The sequence below is a fragment of the Aythya marila genome (genome assembly GCF_965140915.1).
Source record: "Aythya marila genome assembly, chromosome: 2".
Taxonomy (NCBI): domain Eukaryota; kingdom Metazoa; phylum Chordata; class Aves; order Anseriformes; family Anatidae; genus Aythya; species Aythya marila.
In genome coordinates, this window is record NC_139043.1 from 110,329,573 (window position 1) to 110,343,417 (window position 13,845).

Below are 13,845 nucleotides of genomic sequence, written 5' to 3' on the forward strand. Positions count from 1 at the left end.
CCTGCCCATGGCAGGGGGGCTGGAACCAGGTGATCTTTATGGTCGCTTCCAACCCAAACCATTTTGTGATTCTTGATGCAGGAAATGGATGCTATTCTTTCAAGTTCTTTTAAGTTTATAAAAATATGCTTTACAAATTATCCAATACACCATACACAAGTCATCTGAGATATTTATGTAGTATATTCTTACTTGCGCATTCTTACTAGCTTCCTACCAATCTACCCGATCTCACAACATCCACTTAATATGGTTTACTTTAGGAAGTTAATTAGCAGCTACATACTTGTGCAGATGCCTAATCGTAAAACATACATTTCTACTATCGATGTCTGCTAACAGTTTTTCTGCACTAAGGCCTGAACGAATCACCTTTCTGGTTAACTTATGGCGTAGCTTCAATATATCCATGAAAATAACTACTTCCCTGCTTATCTTGTGTTAAGGGATGTAACCAAGTTTTAGTTCAACTGAAAGGTCAACAAAGAGTAGGCCTGACCTGACGACAGTCACCTGGCCTGTTGGAGCTTGGGAACTTAAGCTATTCATTTATGTGAAGCAACTTAAACCAAGTCTACCCCCAGATATAAGTTATTCTAGCTTAAGGCTTTTATTTTTCCCACAAAAAATTCTTTCATTTTTCATGGAATAATGCAATATTCATTTGGCTACAGTAAGAGAGACTGTTACCCACTAGCAATAGCATTCACATAAGAAAAAGGGTAAGGCAGGAACCACCTAGACAATTTCATATCTCAGTAGTAATTGAAGATACTCTTATCTACTATAAAAAAAATACTTCACAAGATGAGAATGAGTCATCTTCCCCAAATTTTCCTATATGCTTGTAGATCACGTTCTTAACAAATATGGTTTTGATTTGCATAGGAAAGAATTCGAGACCAGACATCTCCCATTATATCCCAGTGGCTCTAAGATTTACCTGTATTTACTGTAATGAGCTTTCTCCTGTTGCACTTGGAAGGTCAATTAATCTGACTTTAAGCAAAGATCCATGAACAAACTTCAGTCCTGAATCCCAAGGAGGTGCAGGTAATATCTCCTGATTTAGACAGGCACCGTGATAAGCTATTTCTATTTTAAAAATCTCATGCTCCAAATTTGCTTTTGAGAAGTTTCTTTAGATACACATAACTGATTCTAGTTTCCTGAGATTTGCGTGACAGAAAGAAGAAAAATTTTGCAGTTATGGTGACCAAAGTAAGGTGGCACTAAGTTAAAAGCCTTTTTCTCAACTCTGTATTTAGTATTTCTTACTCCCTAGACAAAAATGTGTAAGTTATTAAAACGTGTAAAACTCCTTTCAGACTTGAAAATATACATTGCTTACTCCACAAAGAAAAAAATAAAAATTCTATACATGAATTTCCCAAAGACTTAGGACAACTGAAACAGAATTTTACTTACTTTACCTAACATCACTTGCAGTCCTTTTACAGGTAACACTATTGACATCAATAAGCTTATCCCAATGAAGGGACAGAATAATAGAGTAGAATTAGAATTTTAAAGCAGGCATTGCAACATATTGCAGAAGCGTTATGTGAGAAACCACTTAAAATTTATGAAATGCTTTTGACAGAAGAGGGTTTTCTTTCACTTCACTTAAGTTACTACAGCTTTCCGAAAGCACCAGTAGTCCAAAAACTAGAAATATATGAGGAACTATTATACACCATATTTCTGCATCTGCTGGCGTCAACATCTGATTTTTGTTTCTAAACTGAATTTGTTTGTAACAGCGACTCATTAAGACCAAATCAGAAACTACAAAACAGAATTACAGTACTTGCTTAGCTTGTTTTAAAGCAAAATTCTAAATCTGAAAGGATAAGCAAAAATCTGTCAGCTCTGTTCAATAGTTGGAGCTTTTTTTTTTTTCCAGACACTGTAACTGCTATAACAAATTCCTAAAACTGACTGCTTAACAACCACTAACCTCCTTAAACTGAAAATATACTTGTTTTGAAAAAAAAAAAAAAAACATTTCCTGCTATTAACTCATCATTATTTACTTTTTTTTTTCCCCTTACAGAGGAAAGTTGCTGCAGGTCAGATAAAGATCATAGCACTCATTAAATATGGTTGATGGTGACATCATTACCATATTCAGGATCAAAATTTCAATCACTTGCATTACACTAAGCATTGTCCTAAGGAGTAGCAGCCTTTCATGTCAGCACATCAAAAGGCAATATTTTCATTCCATGCTGTCTGTCCCAAAGACTTAACCACTGGCAACTTTTGGGACAGTAGTACAGCACATCATTAACATAGTTAAAAGTCCTTATCTGTTGCACTCAGTGCAGCCCTTGGAGAGTTCCTGATGAACTATACATCAAAATCTTGTTCTCGCTCTTCCTATGCAGCATCAGAATAGCACCTAACTCAGCATTAATTTAGAAAGCACCATGCTCACAATTCATGGCCAGGGCAGAGGAGGTTAATTTGAAATTAGCAAACCAATCTACCTTACCTAGGGATAAATATCTGATGTTCCTAGAATAAGAAATTGTTCTGCATTAATCTTGACACATCATTGCATCTCAATATTTTACTTCTATGTAAATGAATCATCAGAGACGGAAATCTGTCTTAACACTGAATAACTAGTTTGCTATTTCTAGATTGCTTTATGAAAAATAACTAATTGATCACAATTTAAGAAGATAACATGCCAGTTTTTAACATCAGTGCATTACTTCTGCTCATAAACTAAAACAGTATACTTGTTTTCCATCCAAATTTTGGGCTAATTTTTTTTTTTTTTTTAAGTACTTAGTAATTTAACCACATATTATATTCTCAGAAACATTTCAAGAAAAGAACAAAACCAAAATTTTTACAAATCTCTCCCATTTATCCATGTGATCTCACCGTGTGCTCATTTCTGAGTTTTCTTCTCAGATACAGCTGAAGTGCATCTAGTTTTGATTATCTAAGACAACATGCCTTTTAAACCAATATGGGGTTACAATTAATAGAGATGTGGTGGGTTAGCCTTGGTGAGTCATCCATCCACTCCCTTCTCACCATGACAAGGGGATATAACTCACAGGTTGATATAAAGACCACGTGAAAATTTACCAGTTACCGTCACAGGCAAAACGACTCAACCTGGAAAAAAAAATATTGCTAATTAAAATAGTGTGTAGTCAAAAACAAACTCAAAAACATTAGAACAACACTCCACCACCAAGGCTCAATTTCACTCCTCCATTTCTGTCTCCTCTACTTCCCTCCTCTCCAAGCAGAACAGCCAGATGCAGAAGGGGGGTTTATGGTCAATCTGCAGTAGCTCCTCTCTTTGTCCTCCTTCCTCCCCACACTTTTCTCCTTCTTCCAGTGTGGATCACAGCATAGGCTGCTGAGCGCATATGTGCTCCAGCATGGTCCACAGGCTGCAGGGAAATACCTGCCTTGCTGCAGTCTCCTTCACAGGCTGCTCTTTCTTATCTAACTTTGGTGCTCACAGAGTTGTTTCTCTTGCCTTTTTTTTTTTTTTCTTCTTCTTCTTAAATACGCTTCCCCTCAGTGTGATAGGCTCAGCTGTGCCCTGCAGTGGGGACTCTGGAGCTGGCAGGAACCAGTTGGAAGCTGTGTGGGCCAGCCCCCATCTTCCCTCACACAGCTGCCCCTGAAGCCTCCACCCACCACCAGCAGAAGGGGGAAAAACGGGACTGCTCTCACTTTCCTCACAAGGAAGTTTGGTTTACCTCTTACCATCTAGGAATATAATTCAAGGTTACAGTCAGGGAAAAAGTACTTTACTCTCACTTCTGTTGTGTCACTCCACCAGCAAGCTGTACATAGTTTTCGTATCATGGATGAAACAGGAACAATTATGTTACAATCCATTTGCTGTTACCTCTTTTGCTCTTATGTGAAAAATCTAAATACTTAAACACAACATATTGTCCTTACACTGCAAGCATGGGATGAAAATTATCCACGCTGTGAAACTCAGGATGTACATTGCCAAACAAGGATTGCATGTAGTTTCAGAGCTTCCTTTCTTTCACCACACCAGAACACTTCCAGTAAACCAAATAAATAAATAAGCACATTGTCATGAAGAACACTCTCCTTTTAAATTAATTTGTTAAATTATTTAGTGCAGTAACTGCTTAATAAATTACATTCTGTCATCCATATTGTTCCATAGTATAGATACTTTCTCTATTTCATTTCAGATACAGTTATAGCTGTCTTGCCTTACCAGACAGGCTTCAAACACCTTTCCCCAGTGTCCTGGTGCTCTGGTGTAATTTAATAATAACGATTGGTGTGGCAGTGTGCGGGAGCTCTGCACCAACTCTTGGCAGTCTGCAAGATCTCACACCTACCATGGTGTCCACTTTGCAGACACATCACTCCAAAAAGACTGTGGTGATCCAGACAAAGGGCCTGCCCAGAAATACGGCTGTTCAGGCCTCTGGCTGCAGGGAGTGCCTGAGCCTGCTGCTGCCAGGGGAGGAGGGCAGCTGGGAGACCCCCTGCTCTCAGGTGGAAGGCCTGCTTACCATGGTGGCTGAGCTCTCTTCTCGGTGACATCTAATGATAGGACAAGGGGCAAAGGTGCAAGCTGGGATATAGAAGGTTCTGCTTAAATATGAGGTGAAACTTTTTCATGGTGAGGGTAACAGAACACTGGAACAGGCTGCCCAGGACAGTTTTGGAGTCTCCTTCTCTGGAGATATGCAAACCCTGCCTGAGACATTCCTGTGTGACATGATCTAGGTGTTCCTGCTCCAGCAGGGGGATTGGACTAGATGATCTCTTGAGGTCCCTTCCAATCCCTAACATTCTGTGATTCTATGATTAGAGTCCTGTACCCCATTAGGCTACTGCAGAGGAAATGCAGATGGTCAGCCTGACTTCCAGACAGCAGTTTACCAGCAAACACAGTAGTGATGATTTAGCTTTTTCACTATACCCATCTTCACACATATTCACTTTTCATATACATGAGTACAAAAAGGGCCCCTTAACTGACTGTAATAGATTGACTTCATAGTCAGTTTTGTTCGCTGTCATAATAATCCATGTACATGTTCAGAGCTCTTTCTCTGCAAGACTAATTAAATAGCCATTTTCCTGCAGCTGTGTACTTAAGGTAACATAACTGAGTTTATATGCAGTAGCTTGGTAACTCAGGTATCTAGCTAAGAGTTTAGAAACAGGCAGTTGGGAAAATACGATGTTAGTATTCTGTTTTTATAGTATTAACAGTATAATAAGAAAATTGAGATCATGCATACATCTAAAAACACAGGGTGGCAGACCAGCAGCTAAGGATGGACAACTTTTTCAATTATTAATCTACAAGTAACATAGCCTGGGATGAGCTGAAGCAGTTTCAAAACAAAAACAAACAAACAAATAATGTATTTAGTAGACGAAACTCAGAGGAACAAATGTTCTTTCTTTCCCACACTCTTCTGTAAGAGACACCTATCACCTATCCAGGTCCAGTTACTACCCTGCCAACCAGAATATGAACGCCCACTTACCAACAGGCTGCCTGCAAAACCCAGGGAAATGGTGTTTGTAGAACAGATTTTTCACATGCTCTGCTTTTACTTTATGCAGTTGATTTACACAGATCCCCAACTTTAGTCTAGGAGCAAGAATGTTAAACAGGTAAACTGCTGTTGGAAGTACCATATTTTTTCTTTTTAAATTCCTGTGGACACAAGCACCAGTCAAAATATTTGTGACCAACATGCTGCCCACAGAGATAGACTGCAGAAACATCAGCAGTGATACAAGTGTTGAACAGAAACTGGAATCCAGTTTTCCAGCCTCTTTTGAGTTCTGAATATCAGTGTCTTCCTCAGATTAAATCTGAATCTAAGGTCTGAGTTCTCATCTTTAGGTGAAGATCCTAACATAAGACCAATTAAGGACATCCTGTGCAGCAGCTGTGTTCTGTGTTTCCAGTTGAATCTGTCCCTATCTGCAAAAATGCCAAGTATTCCTGGAAGACAGAGCAATTCCTCGGGACTGTAGGTTCCACTGCCAGTCATTTCTCCAGTGTTGTTTTTCTCACATGAAGCATAACATTGTCACAGAAGAGATCAAAAGTGCTTTTTCTATAATACCTTGTAATCGGAGGCTGAGAAGCAGAAGGGTGAATCAGAGTTGAGTCTTCCACATGTTAGAGTGCTTTTACCCAGAAGAACTCAAGTGGAAGGATACTGAGCTGCCTGTTCTATCAGTCTTGTTCTATTTTTCTGTTCTTTGATTTTTCATGTTACCCCCACACACAAACCACACAAATACCTGAAGGGAAAAGGGAAAATGAAGTTTAAAAAAAAAAAAAAAAGTGTTTGTGTTAAAGATCTGCAGTCAAGTAAATTGAAAAAAAAGGACAAGGGGGGGACAGGGGAGTTGATATTTGCAGGATTTCCACAGCCTTCCAAAGCCTTCTGAAAATATCAGAATAAAAGAGCGTAGCTTCAAACACAATAGCATAGAATAGATTTAGTCACTGGAATTATCCTTTTAAAAAGATATTTTTGGAGTTCAATACATTAGTTACTATATATAACTATATATACTATATACTATATACGTAACTATATATACTATATATATACTATACTATACTATATTATAATGGCAATCTAATATCTATATTCACTGATGTTGCTAAGAAAACAAAGGAAAATCCTTCACACTTGGAAAAAGGATGTCTGCTACTTTGGCTATGTCTGAGGACTGAATTTAGGAATCCCTAAGAAGTGTTGCATCTTACATTATGAACTCAAAGATGAAAATATTGTTCCACAAGACTGAGTAGATTTCTAACTTGGCAAATCAAAAAGCTTTCATAGGTATGTTCTGTGAATGAAATGGGATAGCAGGGAGGTATAACACAATGAATGGTGATTACACGGTTGGAAATCTAAATTACTGATTGCAACCCAGAGGCCAGAGAATAAGTAAGCATGTTGACAACCTATTTGTGTTAAAGCCTGTGTAGGCAATACCCAGGCAATTTTATAGTCAAAGGATTTCAGTTTCCATGGTTGCTAGTCTACAGCCTATGATTTGCTTTACACACAAAAAAACTACAGATTAAAGCAAGGAAGGCCTTTTATTTAGTCCAGTCAGATGGAAGATCATGCTATTTATTTTAATAGATGCTAGAACCAAAAACAGATAAGCAGCCTGAAGCATTAGAATAATCCTAGAACTAGATTTTAATCTAGATTTTAGAGTTATTTATATTTGGTTAGCTACAGAGCATGTGATGAGATATATACAGAATAACAAAAATCTTTCCTCTAAAGGTTTTAACAGTCCAACAGGATAAATGACAGTCTGAATGGAAAAAAAAGTTACTACCAACACCGTAGAGTCAAGACACCTCAGCTATTTATTTAACATTTGCAGAAACAGTAAATGAAGGAAGTGGCCTTTAAGGATGCTAGTGCAGAACAGACCTTCTAGCCATATAATTTTTATTTATTTTATTCATCTCACAGCCAAAGTCCTTTACTGAAATACTTCTCCACTCTTATTTACTAATTAGTTACAGTTAAGAAAAATGTACATGCCCATGGATCTGAAATACTCCCATGCTATTGTCACACATAGGGTCCTCCATCTGCAGCTAGTTATATATCCATTAGATCTGTTGGGTGTGTTTCTGTATACTAGATGAATTTGAGTTGTTTGCCATCTGCACTTGAATTATAAACTGTTTTATTCATCTATATCCTTTGATTAAATCTTGCTCAGGTGATCTTTTGAGTCTATTTGTCCCAAGTATAGCTAACATAACAATATTTAACAATTTTGTTCTACAATCAGCATTTGACTTTTCACTTCAGAAGTAGTGCCTTTTGCAAATCACAATAGTGTTTTTCAAATTAAAAAATATATACATATCAAATTCAATAGAAAAACAACTTTCAGTTACAGTCTCCTAAAATGGGTGTAATCCCCATGTGAATTAAAGAAGAAGGAGGACTGGGATGGGCCAAGACCACAGGAACAGGTCATATTGCTAGCAGCCTAGGCACAGCAGTGAAGTGTTGATAGTTCTGTGCAGGTCAGTGACAGACATATAGAAGGCCACTGACTTCCTCGTTATGCTTATCTCATGCTGCCTGGTGTTGCCATTTCTCAATCTCTGTGCACAGCTGCAAACATATTTCCTTGTTACTATCGGTGTTTCCTGAAGGGCTTTGGCATTGCACTAGGAAGGAGAACAGAAGCAAAGTGAAGACGATACCTGCTTGACAGTAACCCCTTATTTCTTTCCCCTCTTTTCTCCCCACAAAACTTCATGCTAGGAGTTGCTTAGATGAGTGCTACCTATATCTAAATCTTAGCTCACCTGACAGTAAAACATCATTGTAAAGAAGCCCAAAAAGTGTCTTGGAGGACAGTTTTTGTCATAACTTTGATGTTTCAGATGCTTTTTTTTTTCTCCCCACAACCTAGTATTGTTAGTGTAGCTGGCATGCATTACAGTCTTTTAAAAGAGTTACAGGCCTTTAAAATAAACAAGAAAAACCACCACCACAAGACATGCTCACAGAAGAAAAAAAAAGTGTTCTGGGAAAAAAAAAAAAAAAAAAGACAGGTCATGGCATGAAGGAATTTTTGACAAAAGGAATACAAAATGGACTGGTGAGCAGGTGGAAATCAGCTAAGCTTCAGTCATGAATTTTAGCCTGGAAGGATGACAAGGTAAGCTGCCACAAAGCAATCACCAGAAAATTCTAACTCTGATGAACAAAACATGTAGGTTCTATTGAAAAGCTTATAAATTTCATCCCAGCATTTAGACACTCAATGAACTGATTACAGAACGACATTTTATCTGAAAAAAATGAGGTCAAGTTAGGAGAAAGGAAACCCCTGAGGTCTTGGGCTATAAATGTGTTCTATAAAACCTACCATGGAAGACTTATTTAAAGATCAGTCACATTGCACTCTCCAGAGATTTCTGACTGGACATTTATTATTTCACTATAAGAGACCTGACTTACTGCTCTGACTTACTGTTCTAGTTTTAGAATGGAAATCTCAATGGACTTGCACTGATGTGAAAATGGAGTGTAAAAATTACAGTAATGAATCCAGCTCAGTGACATGCGGAGTACTGAAAGCCATCTTTTTCAGTTCTTAAATTAATTTTTAGGAGCCAATTTTAATATTTAAGAGGGATTACATTTCTAATTGATCTTTGAAAACACATCATGGAAAAAAAAAAAGACATTAAAAACCTCTCAGTTGTAAAAAGACACCTTAAAATCAATACTGACAACAACTGTCTGGATTTTCTGCAGTTTTGACTATGTATTGATTCACATAAACAAAGTTCTTCCTGAACTTCTGTATATCCAAAAATGAAAAGAAAACTTTAATAGAAATATATTAACTTTTACTACTGGTTAATGTGATTACAATGGAGACAGATTTTTTTTTTTTTAACTTATATTCAGTCTTGATTTGTTTGTTTGTTTTCAGATTCAGAGGTGTATTTTATTTACTATTTTAAAGAACAAACCATGCATCAATTTAAAGAAGTAGTGTGGTTACACATGGAAGTATTTCTGAAAGCTCTCTGTTCTGTACTTAGTCCTCCTCCTGTCTTGTAGGTTTTCTTCTATGATGAAAAATATCTTTTTTTTATCTTTTGTGCTGAATATCACAGCACAAAACTAAGCTTAAATCACAAGTGAAAGGTATTACAAAGAGAAGTAAATGTAAAAGTATATTATTTCTAACAAGTGTTTACTATGCAATGTTAATCACAGATATCTGAACGGGGTCAAATTTCATTACCACTAAACCGAAGAACAATTGATAATTACAGAAAACAAATTTCACATGTAGCCCAAAGTATTTCACTAGAATGTCTTGGGATATCTTTTATGGCTATTTAATATAGTTTATTTGAACAGTCTGAGGTAACCACAACTTTGTTTCAAGAATTTCATACTTGAAATTTGTTTTCATGAACAACTAGATCAAATCTCATTTACAGATGTAGTTAACTGTGTGGCTTGAGTGTTTTTAGTCCTCTTATTTCCCTCAAAGATATACAGTAATTAACAATATCAAATCCATACTATACCTCTTTGTGTGAGTGACTTCCATATCCTTTGTTCCATACTTAGAAATTAATCTTAATGTAGAGTAGGTGTGCAAATTGATTAAACATGGATTCCTTTTCAGGTATTGTAATGGTCAAGATTTCTGTAATACTCTTGGTTCATTTTGCCTGAAGTCATTTTATACATTAAAAAATGTTTCTATTCAGCTAACACCTTGCATTGGGTATATGTGACAAGGGTCTGGTAGCAGGGTGCTGCAGAGGTGGCCTCTGTCAGCAGAGCCCAGCAGCTGTCCCATGGCAGATAAGAGCCAGCTCCAGCAGGCTCCAAAATGGACCTGTTGATCAGAGCTGAGACAGGGAGCAACGCTGGTTGGGCCTTTCAGAGAGCAGATTTAAGAAAGAAGAAAGGGGAAAACAAACAAACAAACAAACAAACAAACAACAACAACAACAACAAAAAACCAGCTATGCAACAGCAGCTGGGAGAGTGAGGAATGAGAACCAGCCCACCAGCCCTACAGATGCCAAGGTCGGCACAGAAGGAGGGCAGGAGGTGCTGCAGCTCGTGGAGAGGAGCCCATGCAGGAGCAAGGGGTCTGGGGGGAGCTGCTGCCTGTGGGGGACCAGTGCTGGAGCAGTTTGCTCTGGGGGGATGGACTCCGTGGTACAGAGCCGTGTTCTTGAAGAGATGCTGCCTGTGGGCAGCCCCTGCAGGCTCAGTTCGGGAAGGATGGCATCCCGTGGGAGGGACCCCACATGGAGCAGGGCAAAGAGTGACCGTGAGGGAGCGGCGGAGACGAAGCACTAGGGACTGACTGTAGCCCGACGTCCCCATTCCCCTGTGCCACTCGGGGGGAGGAGGGTGGATAGGGGGAAGGTGGTTTTAGTTTGCTTTTAGTTTCTCACTGCTGTAGTCTAGTAGTGATAGGCAATAAATTATATTAATCTCCCTATGCTGAGTTTGTTTTGCCAATGATGTGCTGGGTGATCTCCCTGTCCTTATCTCAACCCTAAAGCCCTTTTCATCCTCTTTTCTCCCCACTTGCCCTTTAGGGAGGGGAGGGGAGAGAGAGATTGTTGTGGAGTTCAGCTGCCCAGCAGGATAAAATCAGCATACACCTCTGACAGTATATGTACATAATTCTTTGTGACCTTTCCTGTCTTGGACATACCACTTATTTAATATATGCAGGTACAAAATCATTTCTGATGTCCTTTCAAATTCTAATATAATTTAATTTGCTGTTATTTAGTCATTCAGCTTATGAAGCACTGAATACAAATGTAAAATTGCATTGTATTTACATGACATTATCTTCAGGAAAACATACTTGGCATAATTGAAACCTCTAATATATTTTAGGTTAGAAATTTGTCATTGTGAAACTTACAATAAAGAAAGGTTTTTATTGGTTTTTAAGAAAAAAAGTTGTAGAGAATGTGCACAGTGATAGATCAGTGGTACCACATAGTTGATGTTTTCCTTGGATAATAATGTAATGCTTACAATTAATTATAATTTTAATATTCATTATCTTAACATTAATCACAGACTTCTTTGGCTTAATTGGGACTACTTCTTTTGGCTATTTGAAAAATACACCTCAATATAAGCATATTGCTGCATAATATTTTTTTTTTCCAAAGAAGAGTCTTCAGTAAATTTTAGATTGAAACCCATTGACCTCAAGTGTCACAAAGCATTTTGCAACCAAATTCAGAAAAGCACTACTGCATTACATTAACATTTAAGGGTCACTTTCTTGCTCCTGTTCACAACAGACACTCAGCATGTGTTCTAGAAGGAAGGCATTCGGTGCTGAAATCTATTTCATAGTAGAGTTTCCATTCTCTTCCATTGCTGTCTTGTCCTAGACAGGATATATGAACATACCAAGCCCAATTTTATGTTATTTTTGTATATCTCCCACTATTCATTTTCCTATCTAAAAATAAAACTGAATTCTGACCTTAAAACAACAAAGAAAAAGTCACACAGAACGCTTATAACAACATGGACTTCAAAATCAGCCACTGGTATATGGTACATAACACTCAAGCTACCACTGAACAGGTGATGGAGCAGGCAGATGAAGGGAATAGGCAAGTCAAGTCAGGAAACCTTAACTGTAAAGCTTATTGAAAATACACTTATCAGTAATTCACTTCAAAGGACTGAATTTTTTATGGGAACTCGTAGTCTGATTATATGATCTTTAAGCAGTCTTTCTTGACAACAAGCAATAGAAAACTTAACCATATTCCTCCATATAAAAGTGGAAAGAAATGTTCACAGGGGCTGTGAATTTCCAGCAGACCAACAGCAATGAACTCACAAAAGAATGCTAATACAACTTGCAAAGGTTATCCATTTATGGATTCAGCAGAAAAAGCAACATCAAGTACACACACGCTTGTGATGAGCATTGGTGGTTGTTTTGGAAAATTTGCTGTCAGAGTACTGTTTTAGATATATGCTTAAATAGGTAATACAAACGGATCTGCTAGCTCTATGAATTAGGAGTTGCTGACATTCTATTTCCCAATCACCAAACAGTTGTACATTGCCATCTGAACTACATTCTCTTAGGAAGCTTGATATAGGTTGTAACTGTTTCACTTTTTGAAATATTCCTCAAATTTGTTCATAAACATACAAATTTAAAAAAAAAAAAAAAAAAAAAAAAAAAAAGATACTGGAAACACACATGGGAAAAGGCATTGAAAGTATTCAAAGAATGAAAATTCCATATTTGCAATGGTTTGATAAGGAGCACATCTGTGCATAGATGTCATAGGTGGACTTGGAGGTGCCCTGTAAGACGTGCTTGAGCTCCCGGCCTTAGTACAGAGAAGATCAAAGAAGCACAGTGAGAATCTCAGCATGGTGGTAAAATCTGCGCCTGCACGAACTCTTGATAAAAGCAGGTGAAACCAGGAGGCTGGAGATCTCCTAGCGCGGATCCTGTTTAGCAGTTCCTGCATTCTCACTTGCATGCCTGTCCTCATGTACCTCTGCTTGGGTGTGGCTTTGGGGATCCCCGGGTTGTTGAGGTAATATATCTACTCCTTTCATTTTAGCTGCAAGTCTGTGGTTGTTCCTGTTGCCTGCCTGTGCTGACTCACACAGTAGGTTACTTTATCCTTTATCTAGAACATGTAGCATAAAGCTTACACAATATGGTATACAAAACCTCCTACTGATCAGCAGTGCCTGATTCATAAGTGCCTTACAACCAAGGACAGCACAGCATATTTTGTCCAAGGGATTATTCTGTTTTTCAGTCCTTTCCGCACCTTCTCACAATAACATGACCTATGCCCAGCTGTAATCTTGCCAGTCTTGCTACTGAGCTTGCTGCTGTTTGTCCTTTGGGTGACACAAAGGCAATATGTGTGATTGTGTTCATGCCAAGTGTGTTCCTCCACACTTGTAGCAAATATAAAGAATATAAAGAATACATATTCTCTAAAAACATTTTTATAAGCAACAACAACAAAAAAACATAACTGAATTGAGTAGAGATCAGCTCTCTGAAGAGATGACAGACATCCTTTTACCTTGGATAAAGAAACATGTTTACAACAAGCAATTTTGAATTTTCCTGACCCTTTTTCATAGCTGCTTGTAATCACACTTTAATCTGTTCCCAAAAGGTAGAGGAGGGTTCTGCAGCATAATTTCACTGGCCATAAAACTACCCAAAAAATAAATAGTGATGTTAAAGTTTTTTTGTGCGTGT